This window comes from Sebastes umbrosus, chromosome 11 (assembly GCF_015220745.1).
Source record: "Sebastes umbrosus isolate fSebUmb1 chromosome 11, fSebUmb1.pri, whole genome shotgun sequence".
Lineage (NCBI taxonomy): Eukaryota > Metazoa > Chordata > Actinopteri > Perciformes > Sebastidae > Sebastes > Sebastes umbrosus.
The window spans coordinates 4928483-4954347 of NC_051279.1; the positions used below are offsets into that span (position 1 = coordinate 4928483).

The window sequence follows — 25865 nt, forward strand, 5'->3', positions numbered from 1 at the left end:
ACTAACACGTAGTCTAGTGTCAGTGTTTTTTTTACAGGGGGTTATGTGTGAGACTATTTCTTGCCGATCAAAGTGACTTCCTGAAGTCTTGTCACCATGAGGTTGCTGGTTGCCTTGAGCTAAGCTAACTGTCTGCTGGCTCCAGTATTGAAATATGACACATATGAGAATATCGATATTTAGATATCTTCTCATCAGTCTCTGGCCAGCCAAGAAAGTAAATAAGTGTAGCGAACTAGTCCAGCAACAGTTTAACCAACACTGACTTTCAGTATCTCAGCAGCAATTTATGAAAGCTGAAACACATACAATTACAAAATGAAACCATCTGCAACAGCCACTTCTTGCATGAGCCATGATTGACGATTTAGACAATTTCTTAACATTTAATTTAAACTGTTTATCACATGTATTATCTACAATAAATATGGAAATGTGATTAGTTTTGCAGATATTTGGTCATAAACCCAAAATATTGGACAAATTAAAACTGATGGAAAATCAGGGGATCAAACTTATTACAATTCATCCTGAGGGGAACTTGTAATAAACCAAATTTAATAGGAATCCATCTAATAGTTGTTGTGCAATCTTACTATAAACCACAAATTTCAACCTCATGGTGGCATTAGATGAAAAGTCAGGGGATACCTAAAGTCATCAGGATACATCTTCTGGGAATCACGAATATCTGCAACAAAATTTGTGCACATCCAGCGTGTATGTTGAGATATTTCACTGGAATATTTTAACCTGCTGGTGGTGAAAAGAGGAAAAGTCAATGAATCACTAAAGTCAGTAGGATTTATCCTCTAGGAACCGTAAATGTCTGTACAAAAGTTTTCATAGATTTCATGTCATAAGAGTGGTGGACCGACCCAAAATAAATTCTACTGCAGATTTATCAAAAACTTTTAATTGTCTTCACTTGTTTTAGATTTTATCCTCTTGAGTAAGATTAAAAATAATAACCTTTTTTATTCTGGTGGACTTTTAGGCAACGCACACGGCACTGATCAAACTGTTTGCTTCTGTTTCCTTTCCTTCTAACCTCAGATTTCTGTCTCTATTTAATTTATATGCAGTTGCAGTGCTAATTGAGGTAGAAAATATTAGTCACCCACTGGAAGGGAAAGCCATGGGGGAAAGAAAAATAAAACAGACAGAATAACATATCGGTCGTGGTGTTAAGAGAGACAGCGACAGAGAGACAGAGACAGCGAGAGAGACAGCGAGAGAGACAGTCCTGCCAAATACAAGTTCACTTTCATGTCGAGGTGCTCTGATGTCAGTCACACAGAAACTACAAAATATGTCTCCCATCTTCCACACTCTCTTTTATCCTCTTGAGCTTTCAGAGCTTCTCCTGGCGTTACAGACTCTAGCGTGTTCTTCCAGAATCAATAACATAAAAACTTAAAATGCCTTTATGCTTCGCACTATTTTAAAACTCCAACCAAAGTCAATGAGGCTACAAAAGAAAGGCGGCGTGGTGAAATACTGAAGGTTTTTCTTGCTCTGGAGTTATGACACACGATCCTGCAGGTGCAGTGCATTCTTGTGTGACTTAGAAGTGTGAATCAAACTGCAGATAATTCACATCTTCTTTCATGCTATCCTGGATAATAAGTCACTTCATATCAGCACCAAATCCCCGCTACAGTTTTATGTCTGATGTAACAAAGTTCATAATAAGGTCATTAATAAAACAGGCCAGCTTGACGATGATGGATAAAAGGTTAGAGCAGAAAGCGTGTTTTCCATTAAGAGAGTATTATAATAGAAAACAAAACTGGAACTGAAATATAAGATGCATACTATTATACATGTTTTGAAAAACATTAAAGGATTTCTTCTGGGAATACTTTTAAAAATCAAATCAAGGAACTTGGAAGGCTCTTTAAATGAAGGCAGGTGTTCTTTATAAAAAATGTATTTTAAACATGATATACATTTCCTGAACTTTGTCATAGCAGTGCAAAATGAAAAGTGAATCAATAGGAAAATTACAGTTATCTGAACACATTGTTGAGTTATTGTAATCCCTTGGATTACAGTTTTAATGAGGTAATCAGTCACTACAGTGGAAGAGTTTCAGAATAAAAGCCTGGCCAACACGTCAGCATACGGCTGAGGGAGAGATTTAATCGACCGGCGGTTCCCAAAGGGAGAGATAAGGAGTGGTTAAACTCTATTATAATACCATTAAACAAATGAGAGAGCACAAATGAAGAATCATTGCTCTTGTATTAGACTTTACTCCCAAGTGCTCTGCCCACCCAAAGTGAGCTCTGTACAAAGTAAAATCAGGAGCCGTGTTTCCACTGCACGGTACGGCTCTGCTCGACTCGACTCACTTTTGGTACCAGGTCCTTTTCTCTAGCCCTGTTTCCACTCCAGATAGTACCCCCTCAGTTTAGGCGGGATTCTCAGCTGTACCTGTAAGGATCTGCTCTTTGGCAGGTGTACGGTGTAGTTTTGCGAGGTGCCATTTTTTAAAAGATCTGGGTCGAGTGAACTATTGTTAGCTTGTAGGGTTGGGCGATTGGACGAATATATCGGCTATTGGCGATTGGCTATGTACATTGCCATTTTTTTTTTATGTGGGGGGTTTGGGTGATGTTTGTCATTTTATTTTGCAAATTAAATGGTCCGCTTCCAAAGAACGACAGCTGCTCAGCTGCTGCTCAGCGGACTGAGAGAAAGGCTATATATCTACAGACTGGGCACGTTAAGTGCATTATTATCATACTGTCGGTAATTTGTCTGTATTTTTGTTTCGATGCTCTGCACAGAGCTGACACCCGCCCGCTCACTCTCATCCCCAGCTCTGAAGTTTGGTTCTGGTGGTACCCGGGAACCGATGGTGGACAATAACCTTATAAAGTGCTTGAGTACTCCCCTTAAGTTCACATGTTGCCGTGTGTATCGGCCGGTATCAACAATCTCTTGCGACATGTTCCTATTTATTCATTTTGCGAGCATGTTACACTGTGACAGACATAACCAGCTGTGGTTTTATTGCTATTATTATACTTGGGCTATGCATCTGCTTCTGTATGGTAGGCCTATAACACTCCAATAATATTCCAACTGGAACATTAAAGGGTTAAGGTGGTGTGTTTATATATTCGTCTGAAAATGTAATTCTTCTGGAAATGTTTGCCCTAGAAGAGCAGATTAAGAAAACTTTTAAATAATCTTTCATGAATTATATTTGTTCATAAATAAAAAATAAAGTTCTGACAAACAGTTCACTAATTATTTTACAAAAAGGACGTGAGGCACCCTCGTTCCCACCCTCTCTCCCCCCTCACCCATGCCACTCTGCCGTGGCCATGCCGTGCATCGGCTTGTCCAGGTGCCCCCCACAGTTTTTACACGTTCACAACCTGATATGGAGAGGGAAGAAAAGAGTGACGTCAGCTTGTGAGAAGTGCCGATATGCAAGGAAAAAATCACACCAATGAGTAAAATGAAGAAGTGCCCACTAGAGCTCTGACCTTATATTTTTATGTTAATAAAATGTACCCAAATTCACAAATATGTAGGATATTACTACTGATCCCTGTAATCTTATGTTGCAACGTCTGCTGTATTAGTAATTTACTATGTGTTAATTTGCATATAGAGCGGGGTAGTGAGATCTGATCAGTGGTCTCTCGGGGGGTTAACTTCTTCTAGTATCAACTCAAGTCACTGGGAACCTCAACCGAGGTGGTATCAAGATTGGACTTGTTCTATTGGTACCATCCACAACTTCTCCTCACGGAAACACAAATATAGCCACTCTAATGTGTAACAAACTGAACTGAACTGAACTGCTTGTTAGAAACTAGCCATAATTGAACTCCTTGAGACACAATTGTAGCAAACAGGAGTCTGTGGCTGACTGCAGGCCCTTTAAGGGGTCCTTGACATGAAAAACTAAATGGGAAACCAGTGCACTCCGCTAAATTGTGTGCATTATAAATTGGCAAAACCTCCGGCAACAGACAAAGAAAAGAAAGACCAAAGGACAAAAAATCAACTCAAATGTTTCCTGGCAACAACATGGTCACTCTGCACATGATTAAAGCATTTCTGTGCACCATTACACTTAAAAGTTGGCCAATAAAGTTGCGGTGTGTATCGCGGCCTTAAGGAGATTTAAATGATCAACCTCTGATTGTGATCATCGCGGGTATCGAAAAATACCCTCCACAGGAGAGAACAGCCAGAGGTTCGCGTCGCAAATTTACAGTTCGGCTCTTAGAAAAACAAATCTATAAAACTGCTCGAGGGCAGAAACTGACAGAAACTGGAATATATTAGCCCGAGTCCTCCATGTGACACACCGACCGCAGTCCCCTCTCCCCGTCTCCCCTCTCCTCCCAATCCCACCCCCACATTTAACCAGAGTTACTGTAAACTGAATATAAAACCCATAATCCTTTGCATCTGGGTTCTCATCTTGGCGCGCAGGACGGGTTCGGCTGCTAGACCGCAGTGAGGCTGGCACACGCTCCTCAGTTGCTGCTATGCCTCATGTTGGGTGGGTGGCTGGTTCTGAGGAGGCGGGGATGGGGGGCAATAGAGATCCTTAACAACACACTGGGGACTCTGAGAAACAATTACATGCCACACCCAAAAATGTAATGCGAGAACACACATAAAACTTAAAAAAAACACCCACAAATTTCACGGTGTTCATCAATTTTGTCACATTATCAACCGTCAATCCAGAAAGCCTACATCAACATGTTCCCCTCTGTTTACAGTAAAGACATCGTATACGGTAAAAGGTGGTATTCTGCCACATGAGCTGAACCCCCACACTGGAAAAAAAAAAAAGCTTTTCAGTGGAAAACTCTTGGCAGCTCAAACGCAGTTGACGGTTCTCGGGGGAGTTGCGTGACAAAAGGATGATCTAGCGAGAGAGAGAGGAGGGGGAGGCCTGCACAGAAGTCTGAATTTCGCTGAGCGAGCTCTGCGGTGTTTGTTATCTGCAACACTGAAACGAGTGAAGTGAGGATTCTTGAACTTTTGAACCTTAACTGTACACCTTTGCAAAAAAAATCTGTTTCTTTTGTCTCCTTTTACAGACAGTTAAATGGTCTTAATTTGACCCCTTATTCTGCAACTGTATCTTATAATTATGTCAGCAGATCTGCCCCACAGCTTTGCTAGAGTTTCCACTAATAACACAGGAATAAATAATTTGGATCCTCCTCGACAAAAGACTTCTTACCAGCAGGCTCTTAAATACAACGACAGATGCCTTGTGCAGCCTGCCAATCTGTGCTCGGGTTCGAGTCGTTTTAAAGCTCTGTTAATTAGGGGAGCTGCAATGGAAAAACGAACGAAATCACCTCAAGTCAACTCTGTCATCTCTACGGCGCAACGTCAGGCCAGCTTTCATTTGGCAATCAGTCTTTGTGGTCTGGGATCCTTTATTTAACTGAGAAAAACAGGATGCAGTATGTGCGCCCCCCTTTTCTGGTCCCCCGTTACGTTCATTCAAGTTTAGGTTCCAGTGGGAACCAATGACAGATTCATCAGGCAGCTGATCTGAGGTCAGTTAGCTGTATCACTTCACTTTATTGTCTCTTCATATCCCCTCCCAGCAGCCAATAAAAACAAAATTTATGGGAACAGAGTGTAACATTTAGGGGGATCTATTAGCACAAATGGATTATGATATTTATAAGTATGTTTTCTTTAGTGTGTAATCACCTGATAATAAGAATCGTTGTGTTTTTGTTACCTTCGAATGACCAAAGACCTCAAGGCAGGAGACAAAAAAAGTAACTTAAAAATTAACTCTACCTCAACATGAAAGCAGAAGCTGATTTAAAGGTCCCACATTGTAAAAAGTGAGATTTTCACGTCTTTTTTTTAATTATAAAGCAGGTTTAAGTGCTATATGGGGATGCTAATTTTGAAAATTTTTCTTAACCGATAATTGACCCTCGTTAACTGATTATTAACCGTTAACCGACAAGATTTGTGACTCGCATGCAGCGGTGTGCCGGTTGCAGTGTATGAGCACAACAGACAACGGAGTCCCCAGTTCACCTGTACGGGAGCGTTAACTTAGCAGATAGATAACTTAGATGCTGCGTGTAGTGTCGCGGACATGCAGCCACTTTCCCAGTAAAAGTTTCCACTGCATATTTAGTTTAGTTTAGCAGGTTGTCAGCTGTGTGTCTGCCCGGCGTAACGATACTCTGTCTACAGGGATTAACGATAGCGATTGCCCGACAAACAGTGTGTGTGTTTGTGCTACATTAGCAGCTGTAGCTCTGCTGGTAGCTTCGTGCTCAACGTAGTCACACACATACACGTACCCACTTCCCGTATCTTCAACTCCGGCTCAGACTGTCTTAAGGTGGGCTCTTAAGGTGGACCAGCTTTTTTCCTTAAAGTGACGAGTTTTTCTTAGCTTTTAATTAATTATTAACATTTCTTTTAACCGTTTTAACCAATTGCGTTAATCGGTTAAAACGCTTAGTGTCGGTTAACGGTTAAACTGTTAATCATTAACATCCCTAGTGCTATATAAATACTGTGAAAGTATCGAAACGCTCAATCCACGGAGAAATACACACAGCCCGTATTCAGAAACTCTATTTGAAACAAGCTGTCAGGATTTCTGTAATTTTGTGATGTCACAAATTTACAATATTTAGACCATTTCACAGTTTTAAACGTAAACTTTCTAAATGTGTTCCAGTTGCAGTGTATGTGAATGACATCAGCTGACAGGAAGTAAACATGGACCCATGCTGTTACCTAGCAACAAATTCCGTTGCAATTCCGTATTAGACTGAGGGTAAATACAGGTATATCCAGGCAGACAGTATGAGGAAAATAAAGTTTTTTTGAACATTACAGCATAGAAACATGTTCTAGTAGAGACAGAAAATACAAGTGTGAACCTGAAAATGAGCACGATATGGGACCTTTCAGATGACGGCATCCAAGAGGATGCAATGTGCGATTACCAGGCCTTTTCCTGTAGTGGTAAATAGCTAGTAGTACGATAAGCTAGAGAGTTTGTGTGTGAGTGTTTATGTTGGAGAGTGTCTTTATGAGTGAGGTCAGAAGGCACTGGAGCTCATGTGACAACATCTGTCCCCACGGTGATTGAGAACAGAGCCCGTGGATATCGGTGGTTGCAGTGATAATGTCTCCATGGTAACACTGTTGTTTTGGAGCGCATGAGGACATCAACATGAGTTGAGAAGAGAGAGCTGATTTTGTATTGACTCCTATCTCAGGGTACTTGCGGGGTCTTAAAAGTATTAAGTAATAAAAACAAAAAATATGCTCCAATCATAACATGGCAAACTGCAGCCCAACAGGCAACAACAGCTGTCAGTGTGTCAGTGTGCTGACTTGACTATGACTTGACCCCAACTGCATGTGATTATCATAAAGTGGGCATGTCTGTAAAGGGGAGACTCGTGGGTACCCATAGAACCCATTTACATTCACATATCTGGAGGTGGTCAGAGGTCAAGGCGGAAGAGAGCTGCTCAGGACCATAGATATGTATACGCTCGCGACCGACACAACACGGTTTGAGAGAAGGAGAGAAAAGACAAGACACGGGAAACCTCTGTTGGTCTGGAGGAGCTGCAGCATTTATTTCTGCACAAAAGTCCACTGTACATTCACTAGATATTCTCAGAGCTAAACTAACTCTTCTGCAGTGTGGAGTGAGCGCGCATGCACGTCTAGAGGTGGAGCGAGAACGCGCGCGCTGTGTCAGTGAAGGCAAGCAGGCAGTGGAGGAGAGACTCCGGTTGCCGGTGCGGGCGCAGGAGGGAGGCTGAGGCAGGAAAAGCCAACACTAGGATCAGCATTGATTCATGGAGAGACCTTCGTCTGGTCAGCTAACATTACTGCCTAGCAGCTGAAATATAGAGTGATATTGTGCTTTTAGCTGACGTGTGTCTCGTCACTGTGTTGAGCGATGCATGTTCAGGTATATTTAGAGCGAGCAAGCGCGAGCCCGACGCTGACTTTCATTGACTTCACGGCCACAGGTGTCGTTGTTAAGCAGCAATTCTGAAAGTTACAAATAGTCCCTTTAAAAGTCACCAGAAAGCAGGGGGAGGACCCCCAGACCCCACCGCTTTGGTTGTGAAATCCTCCCTTTTTTAAGGTCTCAAGGTTGGCATGTATGACCAAATATTTGACATGATACAACAGTATAACAGCAAAGGGAATAAAATTACAACAACTGTTGTAACTGCAGTCTTTAGGGACGTTGATGAGAAAGCAAATAAATAATCCTTGTTTTCTTCATTCATGAAGTGTTTACTTTGTGCAGATGTGTGTGATCTGATGTGGTTTACACTTTTTTTTTTTTTGGAGCTGGGCTTCTTGCCAGTTGGAGGCCTTTGCTCTCCCTGTTGCATTACTCCGACACGTTTGAGGCTCGTGCGCTCTCCTACAGAGACCCACAGTGCAAACTGCTGCCTGGTCCTCCACACTCCAGACCAAAACCACAGGCAGGATGACTGTGGCTTCGATGGTCAGAGAAAGCAGAGGGTCCACAAAAACAAAACTTCAACACCGAGACACTGTTATAAATACACCAGTTCACCTCTATGGAGCAGAATAAACAAAAACACAGACTTACACACCTTGGATTCAGATCCTGTCTGGTCTCTTTAAACAAGTGTTTTATCCAAACTTTTAGCGAGTGAAATGGTGGAAAACCCAAAATGGAGGCTCTGGCTGAGGTTTCAGAGGGACATGACCATACAGAGCTGTAATTACATGTGCTGTAATGCTCTGTGGATCACGCTGGTGCAGAGACGCATAAGAGTCCTTGTAAAAAAACACAGCCTTTTCCACAAACCGAGACCAGAAAACATAGCTTTGCATTGTAAACTCTCACAGTAAGAACCTCTCAGTCCACAACATTAGAAGGCTGCAGCTCGTATAAGAAACACAAGTTGTGTTTCAAAATCATTCACACCATTTTAAGTTCGTTATTTGTTGCATGAACCATCTGTGTCCACAGTGTGGCTTTATCACATAGTGACAGGATAATAAACCCAACCGTTCGAGGCAGATGGCCGCCCGCCCAGAGCCGGGTTCTGTCCCGAGGTTTCTACCCGTTAAAGGGGAGTTTATCTCTTGCCATTGTCGTATAACAATGCATGCTTATGGGGGATCTCTTGTTGGGTCTCTAAATTATAGAGTACGGTACTTGTGATAACTTCTGTTATGATTTGACGCTCTATAAAAATAAATTGAATAATGTTCAAACTTGTGAATGTCACTTATACTGTGATTATAGTAGCAAATTAGTTTTGACACGGAGGGGTCTTTGTGACCTGGTAGGTGGACAAACCATGAAAAGTGAAATGGTTACACTCACTTTGTAATAGCGGAACATAAAAGGGATCCAGATTCAGACTTAAAACAACAAGAATTTACCATTTTCTGTCATATTTCTGCCTCTTTACTGGTCATACTAAGCTTCATGTTCAAGTGAAGCAGATTCCTCATCATACCCTTAATAACAAAATACAGAAATGTATCATATTGCATGCATGTGGTATTTATTTATTTTATTCTGCCTTTATTTAACCAGGTTTGTTCCTCTGAGAACAAAGCTCTCTTTAATAAGGGAGACCTGGCCAAGAATAGCAGCAACACATTTCACATAAAAGCACATAGAGATGAGTGACATTGAAACTTATCAGATGAAACATTTGCAAACGGACATCCTGGACTTTACCGTAGTTTTAAACTTGTTCAGGGTTAGTATATTTTGAAGCTTAAGATCAGTTGGTAGATTGCTCCATGCAGTGTGTGCAGAAAATCTAAAAGCTTTCTTTCCCATTTCACTTCTGATTTTGGGAACAACCAAAACTCAAAAAGGCCTGCAGAGGAGATTGTAATTTTCATAATTGAAATTTAAAAGAAAAGATAAGTAGGTAGGAATTTGACGAAGAATAGCTTTGTAAATAAAAACATACCAGTGATTGAGCCCACATATAGATAAAGCAGGCCAGTTCACTTTTGAGTATAAAACACACAGTGGTGACTAAGAGATCCACAGTTTGTGATGCACGCTATCCAGCATGTGAAGACAGTGAGCAGAGACATTCATGTACATTCATCACCATAATCAATAACATAAAAAGGTAGACTACACTAATTTCTGTTCCACACCATATGAAAAACAAGACTTGTTTCTAAAGTAAAATCTAAGTAAAAGCTTCAACTGATAAGAGCGACTGTAGTGAAACACATAAGTACTTAATTAAATCATTCTGGTTTGTTACAACAACTAATTAGCCCTTTCAGTTTTGCAGGTGTTTTGTCATAAATGAAAGTGTTGGACAAATAAAAATGTTCAGATGAGGGGAATCACCAAAGTGACAGCAATGCTCACTGAATTTATGGCAATCCATCTAATAGTTTCACTTAAAACCACAAATGTCAACCTCATGGTGGCGCTAGAGGAAACGTCAGGGGATCACCAAAATCAGAAGGCTACACTGTCGGGGAACCATGAATGTTTAAAGGAACAGTACGTAACATTTAGGGGGATCTATTGGCAGAAATGGAATATGATATTAATATTAGGGCTGTCCTCGACCAAATCAATTCTTAGTCGTCTAACACTCGTACGATTTTGATTAGTTGATTTAATCGACAGATCTGTGAAACTGAGTTTCTCCGCAAAGAATCACACAAAAGCACCACTTTAAATCTGGTGTTTACCAGAGATGTGCTTATAAGTTCCTTGGAAATAAGTCACTCAGCATGAAAAAAAAGCATAAAACAATAACTAATCGACTAAGGAAATCTTAGTCGACTAACACCAAAGCAACCGGTTAGTCGACTAATCGACTAAGAAGGGGCAGCCCTAATTAATAAGCATGTTTTCTTTAGTGTCTAATCACCTGAAAATAAGAATTGTTGTGTTTCCGTTACCTTAGAATGAGCCGTTTATATCTATATGGAGCCGACTGTCATGTTTTTACAGTAGCCCAGAACGGACAAACCAAACACTGTCACTAGATATAGGGCAGTTAGTGTTTTCACATTTTGCGCATCGGCCACCGTAGTTCTCCTACACGCTTGGCACACGGGAGAACCTCACCACTAGATGCCACCAGATCGTACACACTGCACCTTTACCTTTCGTAGCAACCCGTCCCACAGATGCTGAGATATTTCACTGAATAAGTCAAAAATGTGACCTTCTGGTGCCACTAAGTGAAAAGCCAGTAGATCATCAAAGTCATTTACATTCATCATTTGGGCACCATGAATGTAAATATCAGAGATATTTCAGTCAAAGCGGTGGATCGACCAGCGGACATTACCAGCCCTAGAGCCGCTCTGCTAACGTGGCTAAAAATAGGAGCCAAGTTGTAATGAACTGCATGTATCCGCGAATGAAAAACATATTGACGACATAATCCTTCCAACTTGGCTGAATCATGTTGTAACTATTTGTAAAAGAGGCATAATGATTCTATAAGCAGGATATTTCTAATGGCTGCGACGCTTGATTGATCAGTTGGAATGTCCTTTGTGCTATTGTTTCAGCATGTATCACAGACCAGTTGTTGATTCAGACGCACACTTCCTCTCTTCGTCTCTTCCTGTGCTTCACTGTCAAACTAATTCTCCGCTGCCAGTCAGGAAGCTCTCTGCTCTCTGGGCTGTGGATGTTTGTGTGAGTCAAGTTATGCTCTTGAATTTGCAATGTCATTGTATGACCTTATGATGAGGCCATGATGCTGTTTTATTACTTCCTCATCTCAAAATGAGTTAATAGTAATGGTATGAAAACATATTGTATATGGCAGGTTGAGAATGGCTCACTTTGAGGGTGATTATTTTAATAATCAATTCATTTGCAGATGATTTTCTTCAGTTAATTGTTTGGCCAGTAAAACTTGAGAAAACAGTGAAAATCACAATATCCTAGAGCCCAAGGTGACATAATCAAATATTAAGTTTTGTCCATCTAAGTTTTTGCTTGAAAAATGACTTTTGTCGGTCAACTAATCGATTAATAGACCACTCATTGAAGCTCTACTCCCATTAAATTCACCTCAGTCTAACCTAGGAATTAGTTAATTTGTGTGTTAACCTGTGTGTTAACCGGTAGCTCATCGGGTAGAGCAGGTTGTGCTTTAAACGCAAGGTTGTCTGCATGTCAAAGTGTCCTTGAGCGAGACATCGAGCCCCAAATTGCTTCCCGGGTGCTTCACAGCAGCTCTCTGCTCCTAAAAAATGCTCAGGATGGGTTAAATGCAGAGTTCAAATGTTGTTTATGCACCTGTATGTGTATTACTAATGTAATAAAGTTTAAGTTTTTTAAGTGTTTTGGATCATTTACAAAACAATTATGGCTGCAACTACTGATTATTTTCATTATCAATTAAATTTGCCGATAGTTCTCTCAATTAATCAGTTAATTGTTTGGCATATAAAACATAAAACAGTGACCAAGACAAAACAGTAAATTCCCACATATGACAACCTGGAACCATTAATATTTAAAGTTTGTGATTAAAAATTGATTTAAATATTTAATTGATTATCAAAATAGTTGCAGATTAATTTTCTGTCAATTGACTAATCGCTTAACGGACAACTCGTTGCAGAGCTCCCCTCAATTTAACCCAAGAAGATATGTGTCAAAAAGTGGATGTTTTAGAGGATCTTGTACCTACAGTACGGTATGTTATTGATTTGCTAATCGGGACATTGTGAATGTCTTTTGCATTTTTGCAAGTAAAAATATAAACAAATTGTTTGCTCTTCCAGAAATGTATCTTTATCTTCACCCTGCACAGTTGAACAACACATCTAAACTGTATTGTGTGCTGTACAGTAACAAACCTTAAAACATAATCTAAGTACTTTAACATAAGACATAAGAGCTGCAGCTTTAATATGTTTTAGTCCTAATTCTTTATCAGAGCATCATTCTCATGCTCATTTTCCCACCATAACCAGCTAACTTCTTTAATAATAATGTCTTTCTCTTTGCTTAATATCCTCTTAAAAACAAATCATTTCTGTCCTCTTTCAGGGTCAGAAAGTTATGGGAAACGCTGCTTTAAAAAAAAGCTTCATAAGGAACTTTAGTCACTGCGTCTTTAGCTGATCTTCCCATGATAAAACTATACAAAGGCCAATGCTTATTCATCCATATTTATTAGTACACACAGTTCCCTCAACATATACAGAACAGGCCTCGAGGTTAAGAGCCTTTGAAATCTTCAGAGGAGCTTATAAAAACAGGAACAGCCTCTGCTGAACTCTCGCAACAACCATGTTAGTTTCTCTGAGCAAAATAAATCTTTAAGAGAAAAAAGTCAGTAATTATATTAAGCAAGCGAGTATTGAAATGGGTGCCAGACCACATTTTTTGCAGTCTTTGTTCGGTCCTTTCTCTTGGACATGTATTGATCTTGGTCAGTATTGGACTTTGTCTTGAGTGCTCCCAAATTACAATCGCATATGGGGCCAGTGCATTGGTATTTAATCTATTTCCTACCCATGAATGCAAACCTGTAGAAACCTCTGTATGCAATGAGTTTGTGTAGAGTTGATAGGCAGCTAGATCAGCATCTCTGTTCAGGCTGAAGAAACCCCAAATCATTATTTTTTTTACGATTGGAAACTGTTCATGCTGCAACTGTTACTGTGGTTCATTCTCTGTCTTCTTTTATTTGTTTCCTTCAGTCAGAATAGCTCAAATCGACTCTAGTAATTGTGGTTTGGTCTCATATTGATCTCGAAACCGTCATGGACTCTACTTGGATCTGATTTTAAAGTTGACACGATTACAGCTTGCACTGAAAGTTTGTATTGTTGAATAGCCGGGGGTATGGATGGATTACTGAATGGGCCTACTGGGCACAGGCCCAACAGGCCCAACGGGTTAGGGAGCAAAATGTCTATCAAGAGATGCAAAACGACCAAAAGAAACACGCAAAACATCTACAAAGAGATCTAAAACGAGCAAAAAGAGATGCAAAACGTCTACAAATAGATGCAAAATGACTAAAAAGAAGTCCTGTGATAGTCTTGCAACCTATCCAGGGTGCACCCCGCCTTCGCACAATGTCAGCTGGGATCGGCTCCAGGTTCCCCGCGACCCTGAATAGAATGAGTGGTTACAGATAATAGATGGATGAATGGATGACTGAAAAGAGACCCAAAAAGACCAAAAAGAGACACAAATCATCTATGAAAATATGCGAAACAACCAAAAAGAGACCCAAAACGACCAAAAAGAAATGCAAAACGACTATAAAGAGACACAAAACGTCTACAAATAGATGCAAAATGACCCAAAAGAAGCCCTGTGATAGTCTGGCGACCTGTCCAGGGACCTGTCATAGATAATGGATAGATGGATGAATGCCCAAAAAGAGACCCAAAATGACCATGAAGAGATGAAAAATGTCTACAAGAGATGCAAACCGACCAAAAAGAGATGCAATATGTCTACAAAGAGATGCAAAACAGACAAAAAGAGACACAAAACTTCTAAGAAGAGCTAGAAAATGACCGAAAAGTGACACAGTATGTCCGCAAAGAGATGCAAAATTACGGGAAATATGTCTCTTTGAATCTGTGGCTCTTGTTCTTATAAGGGATGGGGGCCCTTTACATGCCTGTGCCCAGGAGCCCGTTGTCTCATAATCCGTCCATCAATGAGCTGCACTGTTGCACTGGGTGACATGTTCCTTTAGGATGATGAACACGAGCTCTGTAGTTTATTTAAGGTCAATCGATCCCACATGCACCGTCCTGCAGCTGTAAATCCTCTATAGCATATCAAATGTGTATTAATCAGCGGCTGAACAAATGCTCATTTACCTCTATTTGAGTAACATTTGTTAAAAACTGAAGTACCCAGCTGTTTTTTGTTTTATTTTTAATTACTGTTTTTTTGTTTTAAAGGGAGTTGTTTATGTCTTCAGTAGGAAGCAGTGGGCTTGGGGGCACAGACCAGGAAGTCTGACAGTATTTAGAGGCATTGTTGGTTTTGGTGTTTTCATATTTGTTGACAAAAGGAAAAATATAGAACACCAGACTCATCCTTCAAATCTGAGACATAGAGAATCGTTTAGTCACACCGTGATTATATATTGACTGTCACTGGTGCAGGGACTCATATGCAGTATATTAATGACTCTAGGGTGTCATATATGCATTATGCACATCTGGATGTACTTCCAGTGTGGTGACATATGCAAAAACAATCTGAATCTATTTCACAGCTTTGCCAAACTTTACAGCCTGTCCAGCACAGGCTGGTCGATCACCGGCGTGCACGTCTCCAATCGCCTGTTTGACTTGTAGTTCCTTACGAGGGGAAACAGGCGATCACACTGCAGCCACTAAAGGGAAACGCTGAACCACTGCAGGCAGCCAAAAACTGCCAAGTCATCACAAAACTCTGTATCGAACATCGACATAAACACAGATGTGCACACACAGACCTTGCCTGTTCCATGTACCTCAACACACACACACACACACACACACAGAGGCACCCTTCTCTCTTTTCTTTCCATTACGACCTTTGTTTTTGGCTCAAGACCGTGCAGATTGCTTACTCTTGTGGGTTTGACCCTCGTTGTGGGGGAGCTGCTGTCAAGGTGTGAAATCGAACCCCATCTGCTTTGGAAAAACCCACCACGAGCACAGAAGCTGAATGTCTGCAAAACCCAATTATAAACTTCATTTAAATAGGGCTGTCAATCGATTAAAATATTTAATCACGATTAATTGCATTATTGTCCCATAGTTAATCGCGATTAATCGTAATTTAATCTCACATTTTTTTATCTGTTCAAAATTTACCATAAAGGGCAATTTTTCAAGTTTTTAATACTCTTATTAACATGAGAGTGGGCAAATATTCTGCTTAATTCAAATGTATGTGTATATTTATTACTGGAAATCAATTAACAACACAAAACAATGACAAATATTGTCCAGAAACCCTCACAGGTACTGCATTTAGCATAGAAAATATGCTCAAATCATAACATGGCAAACTGCAGCCCAACAGGCAACAACAGCTGTCAGTGTGCTGACTTGACTATGACTTGTCCCAAACTGCATGTGTTTATCATAAAGTGGGCATGTCTGTAAAGGGGAGACTCGTGGGTACCCATAGAACCCATTTACATTCACATATCTGGAGGTCAGAGGTCAAGGGACCCCTTTGAAAATGGCCATGACAGTTTTTCTTCGTCAAAATTTAACGCAAGTTTGCAGCTTATTTAGCCTCCTTGACAACAAGCTAGCATGACATGGTTGGTAATGGCTTTCTTAGGTTTTTAGTCTCATATGATGCCACTAGCTTTAAAACTCAGCCAGCTACCACCTCCGAAATATCGATTGTGTTAATGCGTTAAAGAAATTAGTGGCGTTAAAACTAATTTGCGTTCACGCATTATTATTATTATTAACTCTGACAACCCTCATTTTAAATAATTGATGCTGCACTTAGTAAGAATTGTCTTTTCTGACTCAAACAAGGCCTACTGTATAAAAACAATTCAGTGTTTTGTTGATATTTTGTAAAATATGGGCTTCCTGTGAGGTCTATGGCGACTGACAAGATTATGATAATCCCTCGTGAATGTCTGCGGCGTCTGAGTAACATCACAGGAAGCATCATTCTTTACTGAGACACAATGTTTTAGAGCGACATACTTCATTCTGCGGATAACGTTCCCATGCAGAAGCTTTAATGCGAGACTTTGAGTCACGGTTGTATGAAAGAGAGAGAGAGAGACAGAGAGAGAGCAATTTACGGTAACAGACTTTAACCACGCCACATCTGGTTTAGATTAAGACAACACTTCTAATGTGACTGGATGGCAGCTTTTTTTTTCTCTTTGCAGCTGCTACGATGCAGCGAGCTGGGAACGATTGGAGCTCGTGTGGCCATATTTTTCTGTCGTTGGTGATGATATTCTTCTGCCACTTGTTTCCAGCATTAATTTATGTCTTCTACAAGGAAAAATAATGGGTGATTCACCAAAGTGTTGTTGCCTGTAGGTTGGTACAGCCATTATGCAAGGAGAGCAGGAGCTGCACACTGGGAGACAGATGTGCATTTTCAATTACTGCCATGTGGTCAAGCGTCTGCAGTAACTGAGGTACTTAGATAACCAGGAAAGGCTTCAGCAGCAGCGGAGTAGCATCAAGGCAGGTAGAGTTCACCAGAATAGTTATCAGTTATTATCTCTATTGGCTTTCCTTCTCTATCTCTATTTCCAGGAAGTCCAGTCTGGGCCAGTAAATTCCTAAAAGTTAAACCCCGTTGATTTACAGGCTATACCTCACGCACATGGTGTGCTGCCTTTCTGGAGGACAAGGTGGAAACCTGCAACTTATTACAGTGATCATTTTATTTCTTTTTAGCCCAAAAAGCTCCATGTCCCTCCCTCCCTCTCTCCCTCCCTCCCTCCCTCCAGATGGGCCTCATCCTGCAAGCATCTGGAAGTTAAAGCCTTATTTTCTTCACTCAAAAAACTTCAGCCACGTGTGCTACCCTGAAGGTGAACCCTGGGAGATGTTCCTTTACTTAAGTCTTATCCCTCCATGCTTTTCCCAGCAGTGTCACTAGACTGAAACAGTTTCAAACCCCACAGGTGGCGCCATTAATTCATCTTGTTGGACAGCCTCGTGGCTAAAGACAGATGAAAGTAGGCGCTGCAGAATGTGCTCGAGGTAATTGAAAGCCCTGGCATGGTCCTCTGTATTGTGCAACACGTTAGTCTCTAGGGGCTTTTTGGTAGGACACCTGCATGTGTGTCCAACACAACAGGAAGACAGGGCGGGCAAAGAGGAGACAAGAGCCAGATACCAGCCACCACACAGGACATCCTGGGCAACATCGTGGGAGGGCAAACACTGTGGATGGTCGGAGGGAGAGGGTCCAGGGGCCTGTCATCTTGTTTGGGTATGACGTTCCATCTCAAGGAAACCAAGTGGAGGGGAAACTGTTAACGCTTTTCTTTTTCTGGACGCCCAGAGGCAAAAAGAAGCAGCAGGAATCACAGCAGGTCTTCTGTGAGTCATGGAGGAATATATATATTTTTTTATCTCGGTGAGGCTTCTCCCGGCTTTTTAAAAAGTGCTGCAAATTAGTTTAAACTATTTACCAGTTAATAAGCAATCTTGTTGTTAACACATTGCAAAAGCAAGTTACCACAGAGTATCTTGTCAGCAATTTATTGACAATGTCTTTTGAAGCGAACATGCTTTTCTCATTACTCTTTAATTGACTACAACTCCCTGGTTCATTATCATCTGTCTCCAACCAATAATTTCATCTCTTCAGCCTTCTGTTTTTCAACAAAATCAGACCCTGTCCACACAGTCCCTCAGGTCCATGCTCTCTCCTCTGTCTTCAATCATCTTTGCAGCAGACAGCGGCACCAGGGGCGTGAAAACTGGGACAAACAATAGGAAGCCGATAGGAAACATCTTGCATGTACATCCAGGTCTGCATCTCAACACTCTCTTCCTCTGACATGTAAACAGAAGAGAGTTGGGAATAAAATCGGGTAAAAGGAAAAGTCCTTGAACGATGCCATCCGACCTATACTGGCTCACACTTCTTTTTTTCCAAACCTTTTTGGCTTCTGTGTCCATTTTCACAAAGAATCCTTTTTTTTCCCAAACAGAGCTTGTGTTGTTTTGAGTAATGTGGACGCTGACAAATAGTGAAAATCTGTCATCCTGCCTTCCCTGAGCCTAGGTTTGTCTTTCAGAAGTGGCCTGGAAAATGAAACACAAAAAAGAAAATAAGTCCTCTCATAAAAATGCAAGATGGACGAGTGCGAGAGTCATAGCTTAACGCAGCTGGTGGAGTGGATCTGGGTATAAGCTCAAGAAAAACATCAAGAGGTCTAGCAGTTCATGTCCGCACGGTGCCAAGCATGACACAAAGGCCATTTGTTTTTCTCATGCAACGCTCACATCTTGCATGGTAAACTCATGATATTTTATCTCGTAAATGACTAAATAAACATTCAGCGCTCCATCTGCACGAATAATTTCACTGAAAGCAAACAAAAACATAAACGTAACACCATTTTCATTAGATATGAAAACAAAAAGCGAGAAGCCCCCTGGGCCTTGAATTCGGTGCTGTATGTCCTCTAATTCTGCATCTCAGGTTTCACTTGGTTCCAGTCATCCTGCATAGACACCACAGCGAGACATAGACACCAATGAAAGCCCCTGAAATCTTAATGAACAATGTCTCCACTGCTGCTCCACCCACCACCCCAAACACCACCCACCAACCACCAACATAAGCAACTTCAGGAAAGACCCTCACCACAGTACAAGTAGTCTGTGGTCACTTCATCAAGCCGCCGTTGGCTCCTCCTCCTGTTCCAGCCCCAAACCCCCCGACCTCGGCTTTTTATGATTGGTTATTTGAGCCAGAGCCCAATGAAACTGTACATGTTCCACGGCCAGAGCAGAGCGAGCGACCCAAAACCCTCCCGAGCTGGAGGGCTGCAGTTGAATCTGCTCCAAATTACTTGCACGGCTGCAGAGCACATGGGGTTGAAAGGCTTATATAAGCCTGTGGTAGGAATATTCAACCCGTGTCACCTTCTTTTGAATTCCCTGTGCTCTTTGTCTTTTTCATCACGACTATTTATGCATCAAAAATAGAAGCTTGGGGAGTAGACAAAGGTCATTTTTTACATCTTATTAACTTTCATAAGGAAAGCTTGTCACTGATGTATAAAACGTATGGGGTGTATAAGCAGAATTTCCAGTGACATGCAACATTTTATACATAAATAAAAGTCAGTGTATAAAATCAACACGCAACATAAGGAAAAAGAGCCACCCAGTCCCACCCACATGATTTACAAGTAGAATGCAAAAACACCACACCAATGACAATTCAGCACCAAAAGACACCACAACTAAAAGAAAACAAAAGAAACAAACAAGACTAAAGATGCTCTCAGACAGTGAATGGCCTGCCGTGAGGCAACTTCTGACCGCTTCTACATCCCCCAGCTACCTCCAATACTACTCTACAGTATACCACACACGACAGGCTGCTGCTATCCACCTGCCATAATCTCATCATGCAGCTAAATAGAGCCGGTTGTAGCTTAAAATAGAGGAACTGGTTCGCAACAAGTCAGTTAAACACACAATATGTCATTTCTGCTGCTAGGGAGTTTTAATCAAAACAATAACAAAAGGAGTAGTTTGATGATGTCTTGAAGTAGCGTGGGATCATGGGAGTTGGTGACTTCACCATTGCCATTGAGAATCTATCTGACGTGACTCAGGCAGAACTCATGTTAACGAACGAGGTAATGTATACAGGTTTTATTCACGATACGTTTAGTCACGTTTATTCACGTTATGTCATTTCATTCTAATGAAATACGATGATATATAACGTAACGATATATATCATAACGATATAACGTAATGATAATTTGCTAACTCACCATTAGATGAGTCGACTACCCATACAGCTTATGTTATTGTAACGTTAGCTAATGTTATGTGGTGAATTTCATCCAGCGCTGTGAACCGTGGTCAAAACAATCAGTGTTGAACTTTGTTGTAACATTATAACGTTACCGTGCACATTAGCTTTGTGGCTGCAGAAAACGGCGATGAATAATAGTGCTCCATCACGAGTGTCCAAAAAAAAAACTACTGTAAACGATAGGGCGTCTAGCTACATAGCTGTATTGCCGGCTTCCTTCCTCGCCCTCTGACGTATCATCCGGTGTTTCCCGTGTTTACGACCCAAAGTGTTGTTGAGTATGTTGTTTCTGTACGCATTTTAATTTGTTTATGTACTTATTTTAAGCCCAACCATGACGTTTTTCCTAAACCAAGGGGGTGTGGTTTTGTTGCCTAAACCTTACTGCGGCTGTTACCGTAGTTTTGTTGCGTAGCGTACAAATGGCGAATGATGAAAAAGATGAAATGCATTCTCATGACACACTGTCTATTTATATGCCTTCCCATGAGATCAGGTCGTGGATGTAGGCCTATAATAAGAACTGGATATGGCGTCACCGCTCATTCTTGCTTCCAATTTTGCCCAAACCATCTTGTAGATGTTGAGATATATAACTTTGACCTGCTGGTGGCGCTAAATGAAAAATCTGGAGATCACCAAAGTCAGTCGGCTTCATCCTCTGGGGACCATGAATATCTGTACAAACAAGTAATGGCCACCCATTAAATAGATGTATTGAGATATTTCAGTCCATAGAGGCGAGCCTCTCTCCAAGCTGATCTGTGCAAGAGTTTTGCAGATTACCATTTGAAAGTACACAGGTAATTCTATAGCACAGAGTCCATGCTTCAAAGGATAAGACAACACTGTGATCTCACTTAAATAACACACGACTGTGTGGCCATCGTGTATAAACTTGTCAAGACAAATTGTGGCCTTCAAGAGACAACATGCAGAGACTGTGGGTGCACTGCATGGTGGTACAATAAATTTAAAAAACGTCCAGGCACTGGGGGATCAAATTAACACTAATGCCTCCTACCTCATTTCTTTTTCCCTTTTTCTATCTCGTTGTGTCTCTGGCCAGTGTCATCTCCAACCAAAACATATCCAGTAGCTCTCCGGAGCCCTGAGTCCTCTCCTGGACAAACAGATGGTAAGTGAGCCAGATCTCCAGCTGTCAGACTAGAGACGGGTTTATGGTTCGACCAGACAAAAGAAAATGGGTCACCATTACGCCACTGATAGCTGGAACAGTCTGGAGGACGGCAGGGAGAGATGCTATTTTCTACTAATAATGATCTCATATGAAGACACTGAGGCAAAGCAAAGATGGTTTCAGGGTTGACAGTTGAGTTACTTCTCGCAGGCAGAATTCGACTCATGAAACCAATAAACGTGAATAATGGCGCTTTTATAAATGGCACAGTGCTTTTAGGAATACTTGGACAAGGACAAAGGAAAGTTCAGTCTGCAGTCAGAGAGACTTCCTGGCGATGTTTGGTTGCCAGAGCAGATGTGAGGTCAGGAGACCAAACCAGGTGCCTGAGATTTACTCTGATATTAATCATATCTTGCCTTCCTTCACAGATGTTTTTATGCCCTAAATGGTGCCAGGGTCTCTTTAATCAAAAAGCCTTCATTCATAAGTCACAGACAATAAGTGTTAAAGTGCAAAAATGCTGAATTCACGGGGTGATTTTACAGCTCTGCTGAGGAACAGAAGTGAGGGGTTTGTTTCCAAAACAGTATGCTTCGTTGTGCAGCAGTTTATCATTTTATAGCTCTATACTGACAGAGGACCAGGGCTGTAAACGTGTTAGTCAATTTGTCAACAACCTTTTGATGTGCAGCAGTTTATCATTTTATAGCCTCTAAACTTAGAGAGGATCAACGCTGTAAAAGTTTTTTTTCCAAGAAATTCATGAGCACATCTCTGATAAACACAGAGACTGAGATTTAAAGTGGCTCTTTTCTGTGATTCTTTCTCTATCAATTAAATCAACTAATCAATTAGTCAACAAAATCATGTGTTGGTCTACTAAGAATTTCCTTGGTCGAGGACAGCCCTAATTAAAGAGTTGCAGCCCAGTCACACTGTAGTTCGTGAAATAGTCACGAAATTGAATGTATTGATTCGTATACGTAAACAAGAATATCACATTTTTCGTGATTGTCAGCACAAAATCAATTTGTATGTAATCGTCGCGTAGGGAGGAGGACGGGATGGATATATTGGTAAAAGTAGTGTTATTTCGAAAAGACTGGAGCAGAAATTGACACGTGCGTCATGTGTTGCTGGACATTCGTAGGAAAACACACAAATAATGCGCGGTCGAAAGTCAGGAAAAAAAAGGGAAATTTGTGTTTATGTACACGAATCAAATAGATTACATTTTGTGACTATTTCCCAAACTGCCATGAGACTGTGCTGCCATTTGTCAACAAGTGACTATGAACAATCTGGTGACGTGCAGGAGTTTGTGTTAAATGTGGTGCTTTTATTCCTTTTGGAAAATGTCTTTTTACCCAAACTCTGCATCTGCAGAAAACAATCAGTCAAAATGAGGACACAATCAGTTTATGAAAGCATCATATTCCCGTTTATAAGTGGACCTTTATATATCAGAGACTTGTTCATAACCATTATTGTTTTCAGTGTCACACACTCGTAAATATAACGCACATGCATGAAAGCATCAACAACTCACAGGAGTCTCTCTACATCTGCAGAGAAAAAGAAAAACACTCCATCTCCATCTGCTCCACCTGATTAACTTCACTGACAGGACATGAAAGTTGAGTCACGCCATCACACACACACACAGGATGTCACACAGTTGTTTGGGCTGCAGCCACCTCGCTGCCACGTTTCATTGGCTTGAGTCACGGGGCACACAGACCGAGAGATGAAGAAGTTGGATTAAGAGTAAACGACTTAATAAAAATCAAACACAACAGAGGAAGAGGAGGAGGAGGTGGAGGAGGAGGAGGTGGAGGAGGTGGGCATTGAGGAAACAGCAGACCTACTCCCAGCCAGCCACTTCCTCTGTAATGAATCGATAGAGGAGACATGCCAGAGGAGCACAGCTTTTCTGAGTCACGCTCTCTTGATAGTAGCTGGAGGAGTTATCAAAGCGGAGCCAGAGATGCCAAAAAACTCAGTCAGCCAGGGAAAGTAAAGCAAGTGCACGAAGCAGTGACACAATGCTGGGAGTTCACTTCAACAAGCTGTTTTAATTCCCTCACTGATACGATAAGTGTCGGCTGTTAAGTCTTTGTGTGCTGACTAATAATATAACTTGTTGAACAGACAGATGATTTATTATTAGTGTGTCTCTTCTCATAGAGCATCAATAAAGCAACAAAACTGGGTTGAGAAATCTGCTTTAAAAGAAATGTGACCCTAGATACACTCTCACAACCAGTGGTGGACAGTAACTAAGTACATTTACTCAAGTACTGTACCTAATTTTGAAGTAGTTGTACTTAACTGGAGTTCTTCTGCTACTTAATACTTCTACTCCACAACATTTATTTGACAGCTGTTTCCCTTGAAAATTAAGATTTTAAATGCAAAACATGTTGCCTTCTAAAATCTGACACGTTGTTAACCAACAGAATAGTTAACGTTGGCTGTCAACATATTAACGGACCAGTAATAATAAAGCAATATTATGATAAACATAATACTGAAATATAACAGTATCAGTGGTGTTTTGTGCATAATGAGTACTTTTACTGTTACAGTAATACTTGGAAGTACATTTTGCTGATAATACTTCTGTATTTTTTCTCAAGCATTGGTGGAGGCAGTATTCAGATGCTTTACTTAAAGTAAGTAAACGTTGCCAGACTGCAATATAAAAACACACTATTACAAGAAAGGTGCATTGAAAATATCAATTAAGTTAAAGTACAAGTATTGTTAGCAAAATTATATTGAAATATCAAAAGTAACAGTACTCATTATTCCAAAAAAAATGTGTTGCACTATTTTTAAAGTATTAGATTATTATTTCTGATGCACTGATATAGTAGAGATAGTTTAGCTCATTTTAATTATTTTCTAACAATGCATCACATGTCAAAGTATTTCCTTCTGAATTGTAGTGCAGTAGAAGTATAAAGTACTTTATAATGGAGTAATAATGAAGTAAAATTGTATTTGCAGTTCTGAATAAATGCACTTAGAGTTGCTTTCCCAAGTAGGACTTTTACTACTAATGGAGTTGATTTTACTTAAGTAAATAATAATATAATAATACATTTGTTTATATAGCACTTCTCAAAACAGATGTTACAAAGTGCTTCACAAGACAATAAAAGCAGATGAATAAAGTAAAAGATATGGTAACTGTTAAAACAGAACATCACAGAACATATCAATAGAAGTGGTAAAATGGTGGGACAAGTATGATAGTACTTCTTCCTCTATTGTTCACAACTTCCAAACATACAGTATGCTTTACAGTACAAGGTACCATCTTTTATAAAAGGACATATAAAAGAAGTCTTCCTAGAGAGCTCTGAACCTTTTAGATGGATATTAATTCCAGATGAAACTGCTCAAATGTGCAAAAGGTTATGCATTCTAGCAATTAAAGTCCATCTAAATGAAAACATCATTCATAAAACTGACTATAAACTCACAGTAGATTAATACATGTCCACTTTAAGTCCCTAGAGGTGGTTTTTAGGATTCTACTGCAGTATTTTTCAGCACATTCCCATACAGTAGTCTATTAAACGAAAGCATACAGAGTGTAACATGTATCTGTTGAGTCTATTAATCACTAACATGCATCATCATATGTGTCATAAAAGTCACATAAAGCGACAAAGTCTTTGTGACAGTCTGTTCAGTTTAGTTTAGTTTGAATTCATTGACAGTGTTTTACTCACCTTGCCGACCAAAGAACTCCCGGATTATTATTATTAGTCGCTCTAATCTCGTTAGAAACCAACTTCTTCCATGGACGAAACACAGATGAAACAAAAAAAGGCGTTTGTTTTTGAGGACACTGAAAAAAATCTTCAAGCGGTGTAAATATTCAGAAGAGTGAAGAGAGAGAAAGAGACCAAGTCGCATCCAACGGGGGAGGGTCCTCCTGAAGGGGAGGCAAGAGACTGGAAAAACTATGACAGAGAGGAGGAGGGAGGAAGAGGAGGAGGAGGAAGAGGAAGAGGGAGAGGAGGAGGAGGAAGAGGAAGAAGAGAAGGAAGAGGGAGAGGAGGAGGAGGAGGAAGAGGAGGAAGAGGAGGAGGAGGAGGAGAAAGAAGAGAAGGAAGAGGAGGAAGAGGGAGAGGAGGAGGAGGAGGAGGAAGAGGAGGA

General features: G+C 40.6%; 1 protein-coding gene across 2 annotated transcripts in view; it reads right to left on the minus strand.

Moving 5' to 3' along the window:
* The window catches only part of pear1 (platelet endothelial aggregation receptor 1), a 66258-nt gene extending 40641 nt beyond the window's left edge, over window positions 1–25617 (minus strand). The window contains exon 1 of one of the 2 annotated variants that reach the window (XR_005208763.1): window positions 25436–25617. The gene's annotated coding sequence lies outside the window, so the exon portion shown is untranslated. The remainder of the gene's footprint in view (window positions 1–25435) is intronic. The other variant, XM_037784136.1, reaches the window with a different exon arrangement.
* Window positions 25618–25865: the final 248 nt, after the last annotated feature.